This window comes from Vipera berus (assembly GCF_964194415.1).
Source record: "Vipera berus genome assembly, chromosome: 6".
NCBI classification, from domain to species: Eukaryota; Metazoa; Chordata; class Lepidosauria; order Squamata; family Viperidae; genus Vipera; species Vipera berus.
The window spans coordinates 33469513-33487207 of NC_138208.1; the positions used below are offsets into that span (position 1 = coordinate 33469513).

At 37.4% G+C, this 17695-nt stretch overlaps 1 protein-coding gene across 2 annotated transcripts in view; it reads left to right on the forward strand.

Annotated features, from left to right (window-relative positions):
- Positions 1–238: 238 nt before the first annotated feature.
- Positions 239–17695, forward strand: part of IMMP2L (inner mitochondrial membrane peptidase subunit 2) — a 292279-nt gene continuing 274822 nt past the window's right edge. For both annotated transcript variants that reach the window (XM_081331109.1, XM_081331110.1), the window contains exon 1: positions 239–327. The gene's annotated coding sequence lies outside the window, so the exon portion shown is untranslated. The remainder of the gene's footprint in view (positions 328–17695) is intronic.

Here is a 17695-nt window from a genome sequence, read left to right on the forward strand (position 1 = left end):
ATGAAATGCTAGAAACTTTGCTCAGCTCCTGATCCGCAGCAACAGCCTCAACCTGCCTGCTACACGCGCCCCTTCCCCCTACGCAGTAATCAGAAAAAAAGGCAGCGATTCAAAGACCAGGGTTTACAGTTGATAAGCGCCGCCTCGTGATTGCTCGAGCTGACTGTGACGCTAGCCAATCCTGGGTATTTCCGGACGCGTTTTCTGCCTTGCTGAACAGGGGCAGTTGGGCGGCGAAAAGAATGTGCTCGGGGTTTTCGCGCGTTTGTGTTTAACGCGTCTGAAAGGCAAGACGTTGGGACAGAGTGTTTTATTTGCTTTTTCAAGGTGAGCCACTGATCCCGAGCAAGCAAGAAGGAAAAGCTATTGCTGGCTAGTACAGAATGAAAAAGTATAAATCATGTTTTACAAACTATGCTTGGCTGGGTTTCCTTATTGTGTAAACCTGTGAGGAAATGTGTTGCTTTTGGTTTAGTAAACCCCTGATAATGGGGGGGGGGGAAGTTCCCCTGAGCATGCATAAAAACGTATTTTAAATCAGGGAATGTCTGCAGTTTCACGTTTTGAATGAATGAACAAGGGTAAATTTTTCAGAACAAATGAGAAATGGATGGAGTGCTTATATGAATAATTTTCGTTTCCTTTTTTTCTTGCGGAAAAAAGATAGTACTGTCATGTTCTGTTTTCCATTTTGGAGGGTTAAACTTCCAAATTTGCAAAAATAGGTTTAAAAAACTGGCACTTTTACATAGTTACCATAAAATAAACTGAGATGGACCTCTGAAATTGCTGAAGAAAATGGTGATTTCATTCATATATTTCATTCATAGACATATATGTAACTTTGAATTTACACTGCCTTGGGACTATCATTTAGTTGGATGGTATTTAAATTCACAAAAGCATAAGCATGCTATTTTGTAGTTGTTAAATCTAATACTTCGTGACTGTAACCCCTTTCTGTTTTAAGTTGCACAAGTATTTTGTATTTTTTGCCTTCAGTGACATTTTTTGTTTTTGTGTCTTCGATGATAAATGCTTTTTTTTGCTGTAATTATGCCTTTCTAAAGTCATAGATTTAGCCATTATAAACTGGAATATTATTTTAAATAAACACCATTGTAATCATTCTAAGGCAGTATTTCTTCATCGTAAAAGTTCTATGCTGGATTTGCACCTTTGCTAAACCATATTTTAATTATAGTTTATTAAATTAACCATTATTTGTGGCTTTTATACGTGAAACTGAGATTGTAAGTCTGGTGTTAAAATTCGCAATGTCACATGTGAAGTAATGTGACTTTTTTTGCCATTGCTGCCAATGGAGTGGGCACCGTTTCGCTATGATGCATCTGGCTCGCAGGCCAGCAGTTTGACACCCCTGTTGTAAGTAGTCAATATGCCTTTCAACTCATTTTTTAAAAAATAAAGTTTATTATTTTTTTAACAATTCAATAATAATTATTCAACAAAAACGTGTTGTCTGGGTACCTTATTAATTAATACAAATTAAATTCCTAATCCCTAAATCTTTTCTCTAAGCATTGATAAAATAGGTCCCAAGTTTAAAAATATTCTGTTTCTTCTTTTTCTTTCAAACTTAAAGTAAGTCTGTCCATTTCTGCAGTTTTAATACTTTTGATTATTTCTTCTGGTGGTATTTCTTCATTCTTACAATATTGTGCAAATACAATATTGTGCAAATACAATTCTTGTTATCACATGTACTTTGCTTATCAAGTTTTTCTGACATACCTAGTAAAAAAAAATCAGGTTTATAGTCTATGTGTTTCTCTAACATTTTTTCTAACCAAGTGTGGATTATTGTCCAATATCTCCTTGCTTTAACATATGTCCACCACATATGATAATGTATCTGGTTTGTGTTTACATTTCCAACATTTCTCTGACATATTGTTAAACACTTTTGCTAATCTTGTTGGTGGCCAGTGCCATCTATAGAACATTTTATATAAGTTTTCTTTATATGAGGCTGACATTGTCAATTTATAATTTCTTTCCCACAAACATCGCCACTTCTCTAACTCTATATTATATCCAAAATTCTGTGCCCATGTTATCATTGTCTCTTTTACTTGTTCATCTTCCATTTTGAAATTTAATAATTGTACATTGTTTAAATTAACTTTTCATCGGAGGTTAGTAATGTCAAACATAATCTGCTCTTTATAAAATCCATACTGTTTAATATCTTTGTCATATCTGATTTGTATTTGTAAATGTGACCAGCATGTTAAATCAATGCCCTGATTTTCCATCTCTTGCCTGGATTTTAAGTTCCTTTCAGAATTTAGAATATCTTTTTATGTCCATATTTTATCGAGACCGACTAGATCTGGATGTACAAATGCTTCCATTGTTGAAAGCCATCCTGGAATTTTCAAATTTTACATTTTATTTTTTTCCAAGTTAATAATTGTGCATTTCTAATATAGTGGTTTTGGAAGTATTTTTGCATTTTATTTTTTCCATACCATAAAAAAGCATGCCAACCAAGTTGAGGTCATGTCCCTCCAAATACTGTAATCTTTTATTTCTAAGAGTTATCCATTCTTTTATCCATGTTAACACTGATGCTTGATAATATAAAATCCAATCTGGCAAGGCAAAACCTCCACTTCCCTTAGCTTCTTATAACATTTTCAGTTTAATTCTAGCTTTCTTTCCTTGCCAGATAAAATTTTGAATTAGGGAGTTTAAATCTTCAAAGAATTTTTTCTCCAGTTTTATAGGTATCATTTGAAACAAAAATAGTATTTTTGGTAATATAATCATTTTCACCATAGCAATTCTTCCTAAAATCAAGTCGAAGATTCTTCCATTTTTCCAAATCAAGCTTTATTTGTTTTAATAATTTAACATAGTTAAATTATATATATATTCCCAAGTATTTGACCTTTTTGACTATTTGCAATTCTATTTTTTCTGATAGTTGCTTTTTTGTTTATCTGTAAAAAAAATTCTCATACATTTTGTAATATTGTATCTTTTTATTTTCTTTTAAGAAAAAATCCATTTCTTTTGTTGCTAAGTCTATAAATTCTCTTTTAATATAGATTGATTCAAAGTCCATCTTAATTTTTCTGCATTCCTTTCCATTTTTAAAGGATTATGATCTGCCCAAGTACCTATTTCTATTTCAATTTCCTGCACATTAACCCTTATTAACCCTGCATATCAACTCTGGACCAAGATTTATGACTATTAGAATAAAATGTATATTGTGATTTTCCTGGGTTCATTTCTCTCCAAATATCTTGTATACTAATTTCCTCTATTGTGTTGAAAAAAGTCTAGGTAATCTTTTTCTTCCTTGTTTCCCTGATTTACTGCTTTTATAGTCTAATGTCCCATCTACTATTGCATTGAAATCCCCAATTAAGCATACAGTATATTTTGATACTGTATTTCTATTATTTTCTGTAAAGGTTTTGATAAAATTCTTGTTTGTTATTTGGTGCATATATTGCTATCAAAAGTATCTGTTCATTTAAAAATATTTCTACCATTAATATTCTTCCTTCATTTGCATAAATCATTTTAGAATCTATTGTCTCTTTAACATATATAACTACTGGTTTTTTTTCTTGAGTTGATGTGTAATAAACTTTTCCAAGTTTTGAATTTTCCAAAAATTTATGATCATGTTTTTTATGTGTGTCTCTTGCAAACAAATTATATCAGTGTTTAATTTCTGTAGTTTGAAAATTCTTTTTCTTTTTGATGGGGAATTTATATTTATATTTATATTCACTGAAAAAACTCCATTTTTCTTCTCCATTTTGATTTACTTATATTTAGGTCTTGGTGATCTCATAATCCTCTGCTCTTTTACTTTTCCCTCACCTTCTTGATTCATCTTCTCTTTTTCTTCTTCCACTTGTGTAATTGTTTCCTCTATTGTTTGTTCTATCTGTTCCTGGCTTTTTCCATCCTCTTGTTGATATTGTGTCCTTTCTTCCAGAAATGCTCAATATCTTTCATCAAAATCCTCTGTCTTCCACACTGAATCCAGTCAATATCTTGTATTATTCCAATTGATTAAAATCCCATCAGGCATCTAAAATTTACTCCTTTTGCAATCAGCTTTGTAGTCAAGAAATGGTATTGTCTTCGAGTATATATTATTGTCTCGGGAATCTGTTTCAGTGCTACTGTTTCATTATCTTTATATTGTAATGGATCATCTCTTAACTCTTCTTAGTATCTCATCCCTTGTTTTCTTCATAAATCTTATGTGGACTTCTCTGGGTAATTTGTGTTTCCTCGCGTAACTTGAATTCATTCTAAATATTTCATCCACCTTGCTGCATCTCCGATCTTTCAATTTCTAGGATCTCTGCTAATAGATTAATAATCAGTTCTGCTATATTTTTCTTTTTATCTTCAGGTACGTTCTGGAATCTCAAATAGTGTACAGCTTTCTCCATTTCCAAAGCAGCGACCGCCCCTTTTAAGTTTTGATTTGCTTATTCTAATCTTTCATTCTCTGTTAATAGTGTTTCAATTTTTCCCCCAGTATCTTCTGATTGATCTTCCACCTTCTGAATTCTTTGTTCATTTTAAGAATAATTTGTTGGTGAGCTTCAAATTGTGTCTTTATGTCAAGCATTTGTTCGTTAGCTTATCAAGATTGCTTTTTGTTTCTTGGTGATTCTTCTGCATCATTTCTTGCATTAGTTGTAGAGTCATGTGCATCTCTTTTTGGAGATTGTTTGCCTTCTCTTGTTGTAACATTGTTTCAATATATCCCTGACTTGCTGGACTAGTTGTTCCAGAAGAGGGTGCAGAAGCAGATTTTTTTGTAATTTTAGTGACGTTTGGTGCACTCATTGTTCAATCAGGCAAATTTTGTAAATCTACAGGGAGAAGAGAAAAAAAGAAGAGGCTTTTTTAGGCTATAATCCAACATTAAAAAGAGCCAACTGTTTTAGGCTATAATCCAACTTTAAAAAGGAGCCAACTGTTTTAGGCTATAATCCAAATTTTAAAAGGAGCCAACTGCTTTAGGCTATAATCCAAGTTTAAAAGGGAGCCAACTGCTTTAGGCTGTAATCCAAGTTTAAAAAGAGCAAACTGCTTTAGAGCAGGGGTGTCAAACTGAATTTCATTGAGGGCCGCATCAGCATTGCGATTGTCCTTGGGGGGCCGGCTGGGTGTGGCCAGGGTGGGCGTGGCCTACTGGGTGGGCGTGGCTGGAGTGCGTATGGCGTACTGGGTGGGCATGGCCAGCTCTACATAATTTGTGTCAAGGGTGCCTATGGGGGCCTGGGCAGGAGTGGGACAGATCTGAGGGTCTCTGGCAGAAGGAGATGGGACCAGGGAAGTGCCAAGGTATGGTCCACCGGAGGAGCCTCACTGTTCCTCTCAGGCCATGGGGGGGCTGTACGGTGACACGGAGGTCAAATGCCTAGCCCAGCCCACAAGCACCCACGGCACTAAGCCCAGCCCCACTTCCCCAAGGGGGTGCCCAGCTGCATTTACCTCCTCCTCAAGGCTGCTGCTGCTGTGCTTGCTCTTCTTAGCCAGGTTGCTCATGATGGGTACAAGGGCAAAATCAAGAGGGAGGCCCATTCCCTCTCCATGTGAGGAGACCTGGCTTTGTATCCAAAGCTTCCTTAGCAACAGGGAGACCCCCCAGGATAGGCCAGGAGGAGGGGGCAAGGGGATGGTGAAAGGGCAGCAGGGCAGGACTAAGGTAGGACTTCCCTCAGACCTTCCCTCTCCTTCCTTCCTTCCAAAGAACAGAGTGGTGGGAAAATATTTGAGATGAGGGAGGGAGAAAAACAGGCAAGAAACACAGCTGGGGAAATGTCATCCTTTGTGAGGAATGAAGAAATGCACCATTGCTTAGAAATGGCCAGCACATGGCCCTCACCTACTTCACATATCCGGCTTGGTGGGCTCTATGGGAGGGGATGCCATGAGCAGCGTGAGAGTCGATGTTACCTGCACAATGCTGCCCAGCCCCTAGCCTGCTCAGTTTTGGCAGGTAGCGGGGTGCTCTACTCACAGTGCCGAGAGGCTGAGCCGGGTGGCATGAATCTGAAGAGAAGCACAATGCTGCCCAAACCCTAGCCTGCCCGAAGTAGGCAGGGCCATGTGCTGGCCACTTCCAGGCAATGGTGCATTTCTTCATTCCTCACAAAGGGTGATACCTCCCCAGCATGTGCCGAGGGGGCAGTGCCGACACGGCATGGGCCAGTCCCTCACTTTTTCCAGATGGCCTTGTGGAGCTAAGACTGAATGTATTTCAGCATAGATGACCACCATGAAATTGTACATTGGCTCCTGGCCAGCCTGGGCCGGGGCCAAGACAGCGGGGGCCGTTCCCTTACTGTTTCCAGGATGGCTTTGTGGGCCACATGAAACCACTTCGCGGGCCGCATCCGGCTCCCAGGCCTTGTGTTTGACATGTCTGCTTTAGAGTATAATCCAAATTTTTTTTAAAAGCCAACTGTAATCCAGCAAAAAAACACACAACACCAACTGCATGTCTAATCCAGATATTTCTGTCAGTTCAAAGATAATGGAAAAAGAAAAAAGAAAAAGAAAAAACTCGTCTCTAAATAGTTTCTATAATAGTTATGTCTAGAGTTAAAAGATATAGTTAAAAAAATCTTTGTTTTTTTTCTTCTGTAGAATCATAAAATGTTCTTTGTTTAGCACAGGTGTTTCAAGGTCATCACTTCTGATTATTTCTGTATTATTGTAGTATCTACCTTCACCACTAGATGTCCTCATTAATTGTAATGTCTCTATCCAGTAATAAAACTTTTATTTAAAATGCTCTTTCACAACAAAGTAAAAAAAAATCTTCCCAAATCAAAAAAGTTAGCCAGCAAAAGATTATCATTTTTTTTCAAGGTTAATAGGTTAATCATACATACTGTAGTTGGAGAAGTACTCAAATTCTTTTATTTAATTAAAACACTTAGAGCCTGGTAGAGATGCATTTCTCTTCAAACGATCATACAGTTTGTAGTATACATAGATTTGCAAAACAATCTAAAGGAATATTCCTGCACTTTGTTTTATAATTTATCTCATGGTTACTGTGAAATTGTGTGAATGCATCAATGCAGTGCATGTTATCTCAGCTTGCAGAGCTTGGATACCAAAAAGTAAATATTGCAGAATATACAGCCTCATGCTGCATAACTAAGCTCCATTCCTGCTGAATAAACTAAATTATTCATGTATCTTAAATAGAAAACTATCTTTAGATAGATTTTTACTCCAAAAGCATTTTATTAAAATAAATTTGATAAAAAAATTAAATAAAAATCTGATTTAAATAAAAAATGATTTTTTATTTTTTAAGAAGCATCAAGTATTATCCACCCTGTCCATTAATACTGAAAGTATTTGAGCTAAAGAACTGCAAATAGCAATCTTGTATAGTTACCTTAGTAGTAATCTATGCTCTTTAATCTTTATGTAAAAACAAAGCAAACCTCCTGTCAGAACTTACTTCAATCTACATCTTTTTTTTATTGAAAAGTTTTTTAATACATTTTATCTTTAACAACACCTCCCCACCCACCCCCTTCCCAGCCCCACCCAACCCTCCCCCCCTCCCCTTCCCCCCTCCACTTCCTCGACTTCCCAGAGCTGAATACAAGGTATAAAAGTAAAAACAATCATAAACAACCATATGCTAACATCAATGAACTATTAAGTCTATCGCACTTTAGCTCTTTTAAAGTGACTACAAGCAATATAAATATCACATCAATACTTATTCAAATGCTAAGTGAAACTTTTTAGTCCCATATTTATTCTGGATATAATCAATCCATTTTTTCCACTCCATAATATAACGTTGTTGCGAGTGGTCTTTCAAATACGCCGAGATCTTTGCCATTTCCGCCAGGTTAGAAACTTTTAAAGTCCATTCTTCTATAGTCGGCAATTCCTCCTTCTTCCAATATTGACCTACTAAAAGTCTTGCTGCCGTAATTAAGTTCAACATCAACTTAGTGTCCACAACAGTAGTATCAGTAATTATACCCAGTAAAAACAATTGCGGACAAAACTTTATCCTTTTCTTAAATATCTTCTGCATATTCCACCAGATTTTAATCCAAAATGCTTTAACCTTTTTACAGGTCCACCATATGTGAAAGTATGTTGCATCTTCGCCACCACACCTCCAACATTTAGGCTGATAATTCGGATACATACTTGCAAGCTTTTTAGGATCTAAATGCCACCTATAAAACATTTTATAAAAGTTCTCTCTTAAATTTTGAGCTTGCGTAAATTTTACGTTTCTCACCCAGATCTTTTCCCAAGTATCCATTGTAATAACTTCTTGAATATTCTGAGCCCATTTTATCATACAATCTTTAACAAGTTCTGTTTCTGAGTCAATTTCTATCAATGCAAGATATATCCGTTTGATATGTGCTGGACCCTGATTTCTAATTTGCTTTACCAGATTTTCATCAGTTATTGAAAAACCAATTTTCTGATCTTCTTTCCACCTGGCCTGTAGTTGCCCATATTGAAACCAGGTTTGGACAATCTTCTCTTCTCCTAAAAAGTTATACGCCTTTAAACACCATACATTCCTCTCTAAGCTTAAGATTTCCTTATATGTAGTCACATCATGTTTAAACCCAACGTTTATGTTTTCTATTGCGTGTTTCGGTATTGCCCATAAAGGTATCTTGTATTTTAACTTATGTCTATACTTTTTCCAAACTCGCAACAAAGCATGTCTTAAAATATGCACCTTAAAGACATTATCTACCTTCTTATCATACAACAAATATGCATGCCAACCAAATAACAAGTCGTGGCCTTCAAGATTTAATAATCTCCCTTGTGTTAAGTTAATCCAATCACTTATCGCTGACAACGCAGCAGCCTCATAATATAATTTAAAGTTGGGCATTTTAAGACCACCTCTTTCACGCGTATCCTGCATAATCTTAAATTTAACTCGTGGCCTTTTCCCTGCCCATACAAATTTATTGACACCCTTTTGCCATTCCTCCAAGTTTGAGTCCTTTTTAAGAATGGGTATCATTTGAAATAAGAACAGAAATTTCGGCAAAACGTTCATTTTCACTGCTGCGATTCTTCCCAGTAATGACAATTGTAACTTTTTCCAGCTGTCCAATTCTTTTTGAACTTTACCCCATAACTTTTCATAATTATTTTTATATAACTTTGCATTTGAGGGTGACAAATAAACCCCCAAATATTTAACCCTTTTAACAATTTCAAATCCAGTTAACCCTTCTAAGACAGCCTTTTGTAATACTGTCATGTTTTTAGCCAATATTTTAGTTTTTTGTACATTAACCTTAAATCCAGAAACTTTACCATATTGCATTATTATCTCCATCAGGTCCACAACAGAGTTTTCTGGCTGGGTCACCGTAACAACCAGATCATCTGCAAACGCCCTCAATCTATAATCCTGATCTCTTATTTGAATTCCCTTAATTTTTTCCGAATTCCATATTTTAATCAGTAATATCTCCAATGTTAAAACAAATAATAGAGGTAATAACGGACACCCTTGCCTTGTGCCCTTTTCAATATTACATACTTCAGTCAAACTATTATTTACAATTATACGGGCTGTTTGCTTTTGATATAATTCCCTAATTGGCTGTAAAAATTTATCCCCAAAATTCATTTTATCTAATACTTTCATCAAGAATTGCCAATCCAGTTGGTCAAAAGCTTTTTCAGCGTCCAGAAAGATCAGCGCTGCAGGGATCTGGTTGTTCCTTTCCAGAAATTCCAACAAATCAACTATATGCCTCACGTTATTTTTCATTTGTCTACCACTAATAAACCCAGTTTGGTCACCATGAATTATCTGTTGCAGTACCCTCATTAATCTATTAGCTAAGACCTTAGCAAATATCTTGTAGTCCGTATTCAAAAGTGATATTGGCCTATAATTTCTTGCTTGTGTGACATCCTGATCTTCCTTCGGGATCAAAGAAATAAAAGCAGTTTTCCAAGACGGAGGCACCCCTCCTCCCTTTTGAATTGTCTGAAACAATTCCCTTAGAGGCTTTATCATCTCCGACTGTAAATTTTTATAATACACCGCAGTCAATCCATCCGTGCCTGGCGCTTTGCCCACTTTCAATTGTTTAATTGCCAAAAAAATTTCTTCCTCAGTTATCAGTTGATTCATCTCTTCCTTTTGCTCTTGTGTAAGAACCGGAATATTAGCATCCCTCAAATATGCATCAATATCTACTTCATTAATCTTTTCTCTAGCATATAATTTAGAATAAAAATCAACAAAAACTTCCTTAATAAGGTTCTGTTGATACACAACCTTACCCTTATGTTCTATTTTGTCTATATTAGAAGCCCTCTGCTTCTTCCTTAACATATAAGCTAACCATCTACCTGGCTTATTGGCATTACAAAAAGTATTATGTCTAGCAAACCGTAAGTTAGTTGCCACCTGATCAGCCATCAACTTATCAAACTGTCCCTTTAATAGATTAATAACCTCTTTGATCTTCGCATCCGATGGATTCAAAGTTAGGGCCTTTTCTTTTTCCTTAATTTCATTCTCTAATTCTTTCCTCCTGAGTTCCAAATTATGTCTGTATTTATTGTTCATATATATTAACACCCCTCTCATATAAGCCTTACTAGCATCCCAAACCATTTCCATAGAAGTACCCTTTTTCATATTAGTTTCAAAAAAAACCATCTGCTTTTTGCATTCTTCCACATTTTCCAGATTTCTAAACAAGTTCTCATTTAGATGCCAAGAGCGCCTATCTCTGTTGTCCTTATCAAACTCTAACCAAACTGGACTATGGTCAGACATAGTTCTTGGACAAATCTTTGTCTTCTTAATTCTAGAAAAGAAGTCGTTAGTGATTAATATAAAGTCAATCCTGGAAAAAGATTGATGTCTATCAGAAAAAAAGGTATAATCCTTTTCTTGTAAATTTCTTTCCCTCCAGATGTCTCGCAACTCCAAATCATCCTTCATCTCAAAAAAAGATTTAGGCAATCTAGCATGACTTGGAGTACTCCTAAAAGAGCTACTCTTGTCCATTTGTACATCCAAGACACCATTCCAGTCTCCCATAAAAATAAAAGATTTATAATCCAACTGAGTGATCTTGCTTGTAATAAACTATAAAAATCTGCTTGTTGTTGATTAGGAGCGTATAGTCCAACCAAAAGCGTTTTTTTCCCTTCTATCAGCAAATCTATTATAACGTATCTTCCTTGTTTATCTGCTTCTATTAACTCCGCTGTCATAGTATTCTTGACATAAATAACCACTCCATTCTTCTTATTCATTGCAGAGGCGATGAATTGTGTACCCAGTCTAGAGTTCAATAAGTACTTTTGGTCCATAGCCCTAATATGTGTTTCTTGTAAGCAAATAACATCAGTCTTAAATTGTTTTAAATATTGAAAGATTTTCTTTCTCTTCTGTGGTGAATTTAAACCATTAACATCCCAAGTTAAAAACTTAGTTGCCATCCTTGGCGACCTGAAGCTTTTGGAGCGCGTCTTCCAGAATCCCTTTGACGTTCTTAGGCCGCGCCCCTCCCACAGCTTCGCTATAGGTACGCTTTGGAGGTTCCATGACATTCTGCTGGTCCTGTTCTTGCTCTCGTCTCATTCGTCTCAAAGCAGCACGCGTCATCCTCTGGTCTCTGGCATCTTCCGATGAAACTGTAATTTGATCCACTCCCGTAGCTTTCTCATCTGTCTGCGTTGTTCCTTCAGCACCTTGAGGCTTTCCCTCGCCATTCTTCTTTGTAAATTCCAAAAGTGGTAAGGGGATTGCTTTTAAGACATTACTGTAAAAATCACGTGCCTGCATCACTGTAATAAGACGATGTCTCGTGCCTTCATACATCACCACCATGCCCACTGGTATCTCCCATCTAAACTTAATATCACGTCGCCTGAGCTCTTGTGCTAGAAAAGCAAACTCCTTTCTTCTCCTTAAAATTTTTGGAGGGATCTCTTTTAAAACCAGGACTTCTTGCTCAGCAGCTACAAGCTTTGTATTGTAAGAAACCTGGATGACTTCATTCCTGATTGCTCTCTTTGTAAAATAAACAACCACATCTCTAGGTAATTTCCTTTGTCTTGCAATCCATGAATTGACACGAAAGATTTTATCTATGTCTCCCACAATTTCAGCTGCTGGCCGTCCCAGTACCCCTTCCAAAGCCTCAGAGACTATTTCCTTCAGATCTTCTTTAGGATTCTCTTTTAAGCCCCTGATCCTGATAGCAAACTCCATCTCATGGTACTGGACCAAGGTCAAGTCGCTGTCAATTTTATCCACCACATTTTCAGTCTCTGACATTTTTGCTTCTAATCTGAGATTGTTTTGGCTAAGATCTTCCACTCTTTCGTCCAAGCGTTGAATACATATAGCCATGCCTTGAAGTGCAAGCAAGATGTCTGCCCTCATTTCTGTTAACTTCTCATCCAGCTTTTCATCCATAACTTCAACTAACTTTTCTGTCAGCTTCTCATCCAACTTTTCATCTATAATTTCAGCTATTTGCTGTGAGTGCTTTTCCAAAGCATCTTGCAAATCTTTGATTGTCAGTGCAGGAGTAGGTGCAGGTGCAGGGGGCAATAAAGCTTGCAACAAAGATTGCTGCACCGGGGAAGCCCCCGCGCTCCTGAGAACTTTGGGAGATTTAGCCGCCATTTCCCCCCACTATTACTTGCTACGCACTTTCACTTTCAAAGTCTACAAAGTCCTTTGAGCTAAAGAACAAAAGTCCACTTTCACCTTGATCTCCTGTATCGCTCTGCCTGCATCCTCGCACTCCAAAATCCTTTCCTGCTGGCAGGGATGGTTGCTAACGCCTTGTTCTGCTCCCAAAAGCACAGAGCAGAAGCACTGCGCAGCCCGGAGCAAACCCAGGCTTCGGGGGGGCTCAATCCTTCAGCCGCCCGAACGTTAAGCTCAGGCGGCCCCGGAGAGCTCAACCCCTACCTGGGTACTCACCCCCTCCTCTTCTCCCGAGGAGGGGGCTTCCGAACCGCCAAAACAGCTGATCGGCGCTGTTTTTGGCGGTTCTACAAAGCCGCGGAGCGGACAGCCTGGAGATGGCTGTCTTCGGCATCGCCTCGCCACCCGGAAGTGATTTTTATTTTTATTTTACTCTATTTATACTCTGGTTTCTCTTCAGATCGTATAAATCTTTCGCCTTTTACTTCAATCTACATCTTAAGAAAGAAAGACTCTTGGAGACAAGGTTATCCAAGCAGGAACTTTTACTAAGATATAGAAGATAGAGGGTATCTGAAGATAGACAGGATCTGAAACAAAAAGTTACATCTAAGGAAAGGAAGTGAAAGCAATAAACCCCCCACGTTTATTCCCTCTCCTCCTTGGGAATGGCAGAATCAAAGTGGGGGTTGAGATTTGTGTTTGCATGGAAAAGAGAGTTAGAAATGAAATATAAATGGATTCTGACACCTCCATCCACTTGATCACAATTGGATGGAACAATTGATTTTTTAATAAAAATAAAAATCGAATATTGCTGTCCATATTGAATTTTCACATGTGTACTTCGGCTAGATCTGGTATGTACAAAGTGAGGCCCACAGATTGGAAATTCCAAAAGTTATATTTTTCCATGTATTTGTATGAAACAAATTTACATACAAAATACCTGGAACAATCTAACTTTTTGAATCTCCAATCTGTGGGCCTTCATTTGTAGATACCAGATCTAATTTAAATTAAATGCATGCATTTAATTTAAATAAATCCATAATTTGCAGTGAGCACACTGTGAATCAAAATGCTCATTTCAATGCTACCTTTATGCTCAAGATCCTATTATTATATTTCCAATAGACTTAAAATAAAGCATGCTTCTCTAATCTGGGTGGAATCATAACTACGATGCAAAGTTTTAAATTAGATCTGACTATAGTTTCTATAGCCTTGCAGAAACAAAGATTGCTACTAGATTTTTGGTAGGATATTTTTTATGTTGTAATTACCCTTTTGTTCAGGCAAAGTATCCTTATTCCTAGGATTTTGTCTGTGATATGGATGCCAGTATATGTGCAGATACAACTCTTGTTATCTGTCAGTTCCCTGCATGACCTGCCTTAAACCAAAGTAGGTTGATTTTAATAATATACGGTAAGTAAGCATCCATGCAAAAGAAGTGCCAGATCTCAACACTATGTTCATGATGAGTTTGCTTAGAAAAAGAGAGTTTGTGGTGAGTTAGAGAATACTCTGATGATAAATAAATGTAACCTGCTTTCAAATTTTACATGTAACCTCCAATCTAAAAAATGAACTTTTGACTTTTATCAGTAATTATTAGGCATAACAGTTTTTGTGTCTTGAAGCAGGGAAAAAACAATATTCATCTTTCTCTTAAGCCAGACATGTGAAACTCGCAACGTCACGTGGCGTCGTGCAACATATCGGGACAGTTTTGCCATTGCCGGCAATGGGGTGGGCATGGCTTCCGGATGATGCATCCGGCCCATGGGCTGGCAGTTTGACACCCCTGTCTTAAGTCATAAATGCTTAGCAAATGTTCTCAGAGGCAGAATAATGAGCTAGGAAACTAAGTTCCTATGCCAGTTTGGCACTATGCTAGAGCTTAGCCAGAAGGCAAGAGGCTAGCCCTAAGCCAGCTTACTCTTGAGATGTAAGTACGCTCTTGCATTTTTTGAGGTGCTTGTCAAATGCTAGAATGATGGTATCTCTATTCTAAGAAAAATGATAATTAATGTTAAATATTTATATGATTTGGTATTGTGGCTGACCTATGTTTTTACAGGAGATGCTAGATTTGGAGCCAGTGTATAATTTTGAATAAATCTGCATTCCTTTTATCTTACAATTGGAGTAGGATTCTATACTGCAGATTTTGTCCACAAAATAATTAATTATATTCCAGAGAGAAAATTACTTCCAAAGACATAATGATCTTGATTTTATAGACTATGAAGTCAGCAATGAAATGTTCCTTTGAACACCAGAGTGTAAACTTAAGCTTTTGAGAATGGGGAATGGGAATATTGATATTTAGTGGAGGTAAAAATAAAGTAAATATAACTTAATCTTATTAAGGGAGAGTGGTTTCATTTTTGTTTCTAGTTCCTGAATAATTCATGTTTTCTATGGTGTAGTCTTCAAATGAAGATTTGTGATATTATTGTGACATCAAAGTTTTCCCCTCCCCAATGTACAGTGTCTACAGATTTAATTCAAGTTCCATTAATGTTGTAGAACTTTGAGATTATGTGAGATCACTGGGTGAGCATTTTGTACATTTTGAAGCAGCATAGAGAACCCAAAATATATGTACCTTGAAGAAATAGAACTAAAATGCACAGGAATGGGTGAATTCTCATTGCAAATTTTAGGCTTAAACTGAAGAAAGTAGTTTTCCCTAGGCCACTCAGGTATGAATTAAATCATATCCCTGTTGAATATACAGTAGAGGTGACAAATAGATTTAAGGAATTAGATCTGACAGACAGAGTGCCTGAAGAACTATGGACAGAGGTTCACAACATTGTACAAGAGGGAGCAACCAAAACCATCCCAAAGAAAAAGAAATACAAGAAAGCAAAATGGCTGTCTGAGGAAGCTTTGCAAATAGCTGAGGAAAGGAGGGAAGCGAAAGGCAAGGGAGAAAAAGAAAGATACACCCAATTGAATGCAGAATTCCAGAGAATAGCTAGAAGAGATAAGAATGCCTTCGTAAATGAACAGTGCAAAGAATAGAAGAAAACAATAGAATAGCGAGGACCAGAGATCTTTTCAAGAAAATTGGAGAGATGAAGGGAATGTTTAATGCAAAAATGGGCATGATAAAGGACCAAAATGGCAGGGACCTAACAGAGACAGAAGAGATTAAGAAGAGGTGGCAACATTACACAGAAGAACTATACAAGAATGAGCTTAGTCCCTGATAATCACAATGAGGTGGTCACTGACCTTGAGCCAGACATCCTAGAATGTGAAGTGAAGTGGGCCTTAGAAAAGCTGAGCAACAACAAAGCTAGTGGAGGTGACAGTATTCCAGCTGAGCTATTCAAAATCTTAAACGATGATGCAGTAAAAGTGCTACACTCAATTTGCCAGCAAATTTGGAAAACTCAACAGTGGCCACAGGATTGGAAAAGATCAGTTTACATTCCAATTCCAAAGAAAGGCAGTGCCAAAGAATGTTCAAACTATCGCACCATTGCACTCATTTCTCATGCTAGTAAAGTTATGCTTAAAATCCTACAAGCTAGACTCCAGCAGTATGTGGATAGAGAACTACCAGAAGTATAGGCAGGATTTCGAAGAGGCAGAGGAACTAGAGATCAAATTGCCAACATACGCTGGATCATGGAGAAAGCTAGGGAGTTCCAGAAAAACATCTACTTCTGCTTCATTGACTATGCTAAAGCCTTTGATTGTGTGGATCATAACAAACTGTGGCAAGTTCTTAAAGAGATGGGAGTACCAGACCATCTTATTTGTCTCTTGAGAAACCTATATGTGGGCCAAGAAGCAACAGTGAGAACTGGACACGGAACCACTGATTGGTTCAAAATTGGGAAAGGAGTCCGGCAAGGCTGTGTACTGTTGCCCCGCCTATTTAACTTATATGCAGAGCACATCATGAGAAGGGCAGGGTTAGATGAATCAAAAGTTGGAATTAAGATTGCCGGAAGAAATATCAACAACCTAAGATATGCAGATGATACCACTCTAATGGCAGAAAGTGAAGAAGAACTAAAGAGCCTCTTGTTGCAGGTGAAGAAGGATAGTGCAAAACGTGGGTTGAAACTTAACATTAAGAAAACCAAGATCATGGCATCCGGCCCTCTCAATTCTTGGCAAATAGGCGGGGAAGAAATGGAGGTAGTGACAGATTTTATTTTCCTGGGCTCCAAGATCACTGCAGATGGGGACTGTAGCCAAGAAATTAAAAGACGCTTGCTGCTCGGGAGGAAAGCCATGGCAAATCTAGACAGCACACTAAAAAGCAGAGACATCACCCTGTCAACAAAAGTGCGTATTGTCAAGGCTATGGTCTTCCCAGTTGCAATGTACGGCAGTGAAAGCTGAACCATAAAAAAGGCTGAGCGCCAAAGAATTGAGGCCTTCTGTAAATACAGGAGGTTTACTTTCTAGAACAGATACAGAATATCCAAATTGGGTTGCAAAGAGAAGTCATCTCCCTGACGTGTAAGTGGAAGTCACACATAAACAGTTGGATTCTCTTAGTTGCTCTTTCATCTGAAATAGAATGTAAATTTTGCTATGGAAACATTTAAAAGGAATTCACCAAAACCTCACCCTCAAAAGAGTAAGACATCTGTGCCTTTCAGAAGACTCCATATGAGCCTTTAAGGATTTCATAATATTATCTGCTGACACATACATTCATGGACATCTAGGCAAAGGTCTTGAAGCAAATGAGTTGAGCCAAGCCTTCCCAACAAAATGCTTTTTCGCAAGGGCTTTGAGGAGAGGTGCTTTGTATCATTAGGCTTTGCTAGGGGTCCTTTCAAATGCTTTTTTCATTGCAACTTACTGCACATACAATCACTTTAGTAAATATATCACCAGTGAGCTACATCTAATCTCTTAGTTGGTCATGGAAATGAAATCTAAATCTCTGGACAACTAAATATGTCAACTATCTTG